Source organism: Desmodus rotundus, chromosome 6, assembly GCF_022682495.2.
Source record: "Desmodus rotundus isolate HL8 chromosome 6, HLdesRot8A.1, whole genome shotgun sequence".
Taxonomy (NCBI): Eukaryota; Metazoa; Chordata; class Mammalia; order Chiroptera; family Phyllostomidae; genus Desmodus; species Desmodus rotundus.
Genome location: NC_071392.1, coordinates 30968052 through 30974881, shown reverse-complemented (window position 1 = coordinate 30974881; position 6830 = coordinate 30968052).

Genomic DNA, 6830 nt, shown 5'->3' with positions numbered 1-6830 from the left:
GAGAAGAATAAAGACATGCTCTATACACATGTGAACACATTTTCCTTCTAGCTACGGTCCTACAGGTCCTCCCAAATGTCCCAGGCATAACCAAGTGATTATATTCCATTTTTCAGATAAGAAAAACTGAGGCTAGGAGAAACCAAGTAATTTGCCCCAGTTCCCATAACTAGAAAGTGGAGAAGCTGGGTGTGACACAGGTGTGACAAACTTGGAAGCATGTTTTTCTTTACAACATCACACTGACTTTAGAGGGGGGAAGGAGAACTGGGAAGCGGCATTACAGGTGAACAATGAAGGTGGGCAGAATCCCCATAGAGGAGCTGAGGGGGAAGGACACTCCAAGCAGAGGGCACAGCTTCAGTAAAAGGAAAGGTGAAGGGGTAGGATGTAGTGGCATAGACCAAGCTTGGTAGAGGGGGCACAAAGCTGGAAAGGCACATTGGAGCTAGTGGCTGAGGGCCTTGAATGTCAAGGGAAGAAGTTTTTATTTATTCTGCAGGTAAAACTTTTTGAATAAGGGAGTAATGTGATCATTGATAACAGGCAAACTTTAAACAGTGACAGTAATAATAACTGGGGATGGATTTTCAACTGGAAGAGCATTCAAGGATTTTTTAACTTAGTTGGCAGCTTTAACATGAAAGATGAACTTGGGTCTATATCCAACTTTAATAATATAGTTGATTGAATTTCCCAAAATTTTGATTGTTGTTGTGTGGGTATTTAAAACTTTTAACAGGAGAGAGAGACACAGAAACTCAATCCACAAACCCAAGTGTCTGTTCTTTGGGCGCGCACATCCCTAAACTGGAGATGGAAGCACAGCGCTTTCGTGTTTGAAGACAATAGCCATTTTCATCATTCAACTAAGTTAACCAAGAGAACAAAAGGCAGGGAACAAGTTCAATATCCATCACAAGGGAGCAGGTTAAGTAAGGTGTGGCACAACCGTGCAATGACAACTGTCCAGGCATTTAGAAAGTCATGTATATGTTGATCTGGAAAAAATGGCCACTTTATGTTCTATAATTCTCAAGAGAGAATTCTCAAGAGAGAATTACAGAACACTATATAGAGTATAAGAGCATGCACATTAACAGTAGGATATATTGGTTGAACTGCATGCAATTGTTGATATTAAGCAATCTTAACCTATAATAATAGCAATTTCATGTGGTTCAAATTATTACATATATATGCTTGAATATGTCCAGAAAGTTTTCGGAAAAGTTTGCACAATAAAACCTTAGTGTTGGTTACTTCATCATAGTACTAGTGGGTTGAGGGGGTTGGGCATAGGAGTTTTTATTTTTCACAGTATCCCCTTCTTTTCTGACTTATTTTATTTTATGAAAGGTTGCTCAGCTACTCAACTCCCCTTTCTCTGACTCCACACTCAACATGTAACTTCTGGGTGTAATTTTGCCTACATAGAGAGAAAACAATGACCGGTAAACATGATCAGCTGGTGCTCTTGACAGGTGTATCTCTCACTGTAGAAGACATAATGAGGATTTGTTAAAAAGAGAATTCGAATTATGAGAACCAAGTACTGATTCACTGTAATAAACCCCCGGTTCAGTACTATTAGTGGATGAAGGCAGTGGAAGTTACCAAGTAAAATGACTCAGAAAGGAAAATTCCTGATATTCAGGAGAGATTCAACTGAATCAATGCGTAATGGTTTCACTGTAATTCTCTCCTTGTTGTGTCTCTACTGAGGTGACTCACAAGCTATAAAAGTTTTTGGCCAATTATTTCAGGTTGGCTTTTGTTAGCATTGAAAGAGAATGCTTTTAATGAAAAAGAAAACAAAACACAGCTCTACTGAAGTATAGTTTACATATAATAAAATTTACCAGTTTAAAATGTATAGTTTGATGAGTTTTGACACATGTATACAGTCATGTAACCATCACTACAATCAAGATATAGAACATTTTCAGTCTTTTAAAAAATTCCCCTTTGCCTCTTTGAAGTTAACCCCCTTCCTTGTGTTCTTGTCCCTGGAAACTACTGATCTGTTTTTCGTCACTACGGTTTTGATTTTTCTAGACTTTCCCATAAATGGACTCAAGTAGAAGATAGCCTTTTGTGTCTGACTTGTTTCACTTACAATACTTTTGAGATTCGCCCATGTTGTGTATATCAACAGTTGTTCCCTTTTACTGCTCAGTGTATTCCACTGTGTTTATACATAACACCTTGCTTATTCACCGACCTTTTGATGGATATTTGGATTGTTTCCATTTTTTGCCTATTATGAATAAAGCTACTGTGAATGTTCATATATGTATTCCTATGTATATGTTACCATTTCTTTCAAGTTAAATAGCTAGAATTTATTTACATTGATTTTTATATACATTAAATTACAAGTACATTGAATTGATTTATATGTTTAACTTTTTAAAACTATATTTATTGATTATGCTATTACAGTTGTCCCATTTCCCCCCCTTCACTCCACTCCATCCTGCCCATCCCCTCCCTCCCACATTCCCCCCCTATAGTTCATGTCCACAGGTCGTACATATAAGTTCTTTGGCTTCTACATTTCCTATACTATTCTTACCCTCCCCCTGTCTATTTTCTACCTACCATTTATGCTTATTCTCTGTACCTTTCCCCCCCTCTCTCCCCCTCCCCTCCCCTGTTGATAACCCTGCTGTGATCTCCATTTCTGTGGTTCTGTTCCTGTTCTAGTTGTTTGCTTGGTTTGCTTTTGTTTTTGTTTTAGGTGTGGTTGTTAATATATATGTTTCACTTTAACTCCCCAATTCTCTGCGAAGTGGCTGCATCATTTTGCACTGCTGAGATCAATGGGGAGAATTTCAGTTCCACATGTTCCCCAATACTTGGTGTTGTCAATTTAAGAATTTTAGTCATTCTGGTAGGTGTGTAGTGATATCTCCTTGTGGTTTCCATTTGCTCTTCCCTAATGACTAGTGCTGTTGTTCATGCTTTCAGGTTCTTGTTTTCTTTTATTTATCTTCTTTGGTGAAGTGTCATTTCAAATCTTTTTCCCATTTAAAAAAATGGGCTGATTATTTGTCTGAATACCAATCTTTTGCCAGAGTATATTTTGCAATCTTTTTTCTCCCAATCTGTGGTTGTCTTTTTATTTTCTTAAGAATGTCTTTCAAAGAGCCAAAATTTAAAATGTTGATGAAGTACCACTTACCAATATTTTCTATTTGTGTCTGCTCCAAGAAATTTTTGCCGAACCCGAAGTCACAAAGATTTTCTCTTCATTTTCTTCCTATGATGTGAGATAAAGATCAAGGCTCATTCCCCTGCCCCCCCCCCAATGATATCCAGTTTCTCCAGAACCATTTGTTGGAAAGATTGTCCTTTCCCCATTAAATTATTGTATTATTTTGATAGGGCTGCCATGCACTGGGTGGCTTAAGAAACAGAAATGTATTTCCTCACAGTTCTGGAGGCTAGAAGTCTAAGATCAAGGTGTCAGCATGGCCATGATCCCCTTGAAGGCTCTAGGAAAGAATTTCTCCTTGTTTCTTTTGGCTCTCTCTGGCCCCAGGCATTCTTTGACTGGTGGTTGAGCCAGTGAATTTCCAGGGATTAGATGACTTCAATCAAACTGCGGACACAGGCAAATATAGATGCAGGCACGGTACTGCTCATGGGAGCGGTTTCATATAGTGAGAACTGGGAGTAGTGTAGGGAGAGACGCCTACTAACAGAGGATTGGCTGTGTAAATTATAGTACATTTGTACAATGGCCCTCTATGTAAAGTAACAAACAATCCTCCAGGCACAACTTATTGAACGGGGTGAAGCTTTACCCAGCCCATTGCCAAGGGTAAAATTATATTCACGTATCTTGCATGTATCTATGTAAAGCTAGGTATTAAAACTTATCAAAATGTTAGCAGTGATTTTTATCTACATGGTGGAATTTCAAGTAATAATTTTTCATCGTAGTTTTTGTATTCTTTAAGTGCTTCATGGTGGGCATGTAATCATTTTATATTGACAGCTAAATATAAATTGGTCACTAGAAACTCACTCACTCATTCAGTCAACACAAATTGAACTTTTATTCTGCTTCAGACACCTCTAGACTTGGTACAGCATGCAATTAATTGTATTTCTTTCTTATGTGTTATATGCAATCTTATCCCAGAACTGTTTCGAGCTGACCCCACCATTTACTTCTCACCTGGAGATAAAAAGAATGACTTGATGAAACAAGACATAGTTTGTATGGAATGTTCCAGAATGCCTGGCACTCAGAGGTTCACTGACTGCTAATTGCCTCCCTTCTCATCTTGAGAGTGCTATTTTTTCTGCATCCACAATTAAATAACTGTATCGCAATTAAATCCAACAAGGGTCCATTACCATCAGTCATCACCATTGAATCAATGCCTCTTGACACTTCTGCCTATCAGATGCTCTTTGAGAACTGAGGCCAGTAATGGGCCCTCAGTGAATATGAGTACATAGCAGAGACTTTCCTTAGCAGCTTTCTGAATACACTGTCAGAGCAGATGTCATTTTCCAGTGAGGAATCCTGGAGACCACAGGAGGCACAGCACTCAGAAAAATGGGCCCCACTCCAAGTGCTGATGTGTCCTCTTGGCTGATACAGTGCTTCTCAAAATTTTCCACAGGAGAGCGAGTGGCATCAAAGGAGGACCTGGTTGTATAGTCCTACACAGTTATTAAAGTCATAAAATGTCTTTGAAGTCAGCTATATTATCTTAAAAATTTGAATTTTACATTCTATTCTACTTTTTAATGTATTTTAAAAATAGCATCTTTCTTTAATAAGAAACATTTTTCTCCTTCAAGTGAAATTGACACTTGAGGAACGTACCTTGTTTATCTAGCTTTGGATTCCCCCTGTATACCCCAGGTTTCTGGGAACCCCAATTTGAAAAGTGCAGGCTCTACTGTCTTTCTTCTATCTACACTTAAATAAGGACACAGTTCTCTGGCTTAACTTTTTTTTTTTAAAGATTTTATTTATTTTTAGAAAAAGGGGAAAGGAGGGAGAAAGAGAGGGAGAGAAACATCAATTGGTTGCCTCTGCCAATGGCCTGCAACCCAGGCATTTGCCCTGGCTGGGAGTTGACCTGTGACCTTTCAGTTTGTGGGAGGATGCCCAACTCACTGTGACGCACCAGTCAGGGTTCTGACTTAGCTTTTCACTACTTTGAAGTTACAATGCAGAGGAGGGACCCCAAGCTGCAGTGCTGATAGAGAGGAGGAAGCAGCTGTATTAGGACTTTTGCTGCAATAGAAATTTACTTGAGCTACATAAATTGAAAGAAAAAAAAAGCCAGAGGTAGACTTCATAAGGATATGCAGAGTTTCAGAGCCCAAGGAACAGGAACCAGATGTCCGGGTCCAAACTCTGCACATTTCCTTCTCTCCGTAGATTGGCTCCCCATGATCCTCTGTACATGAGGAGAAATGTGGCCACCTTCAGACCTGAATCTACAGGTAGCAGTTCCAGACGTGTAAGAGACTGATAGTCTCTTGGCGCCACATCCCATGGGATGCTCTGGTTGCTCCATCTGCTATGTCCAGGAGAGTGGCATTTGCAGGACAAATAGGGCCTCCTGGGACCTATCCACAGTGAGGAGTTCTTCCTTAGAGAATGAGGAAGGGTAAATTGGGCTGACATCGCAAAGGATAAAATCAGTGGCAAAGGCTGTTAATGGGATGAGGTTCTATGTAGGTAGAGCAGAGATAACGAGATAACTAACGGGAGGATCTTCTTGTGCACTGCTTTGAAGAAAGTGGTCCAGTCAAATCTGGTTGCAGATGCCTATGGTTTGTAAATATGTGTAACTATACTTGACCCCTTAATATATTACAAACTTTAAATTTCATAATAAAAATCAAATTCTTGACCTGGCTGGGTAGTTCAGTTGGTTAGTGTCCTTCTGAAATGCCAATGTTGTGGGTTTGATCCCTGGTCAGAGAACATAAAAAACCAACCAATGAATGCACAATATTGGTTATTGTATAAGTGGAACAACAAATCAATATCTTTCATTGCACCTCTTTCTCTTTTAAAAAATCAGTAATAAAAAAGATCAAAATACTGACTTCCTGCATTATCCCTCCTGAATATTTCATATAGTTTTTAAAATTCAGATGTAGTTTAGGGCCCATTAAAAATAATTGAGGTAACTCCTAATGAGATAATTCCCAGGGACTTCAGGTGGACTAATTTAAAAATACCTGATATTGTACGCAAAGAGGGGGAACATATGTATCAGACAGCAACTATGGCCCCCACTTTTTGCTTGTTGTGTAGTATCTCAGGAACTGTTTGGTCTGTCACTCTGCATCTAGTATGTAAGTGGCTGAACAAAAATTGGCCAACATTAACAGAAATGATCTCCGTCTTACAATCCTTTAGTAGTTCCAAACTTGTTCATGTGGCATATTGAGCCTCTGGTCACTTCCTGACTCCCTCATAACCACTCCCCCACTTTGACTAATTGTTTCAAACATTAAGTCAAGTCGATAAGGTTGTGCAATCAGTCTGGTGGTTGCCACCAGTATTTTCATTGTGGAGGATAATAAAACAGAAAAGAGGACATGTGCGGGATACATAGATCATTTCGTGAAATACAAGTTTCTGATATATGTACATGTGTGTCGACGTGTGTACATGTACCAGGTCATGCTGGTAGAGGATGTTTTTTTCTACAGGTTATGATTCAGATGTCTGAAAGTTACCGCTCCAGTTGTGGCCTCTCCAGTCTTCCTGCCCACTTTTCCAGAACCGCATGTCTCTGCACACACAACGTATTTTTCTTTGTACGACTGGCAAACAATGA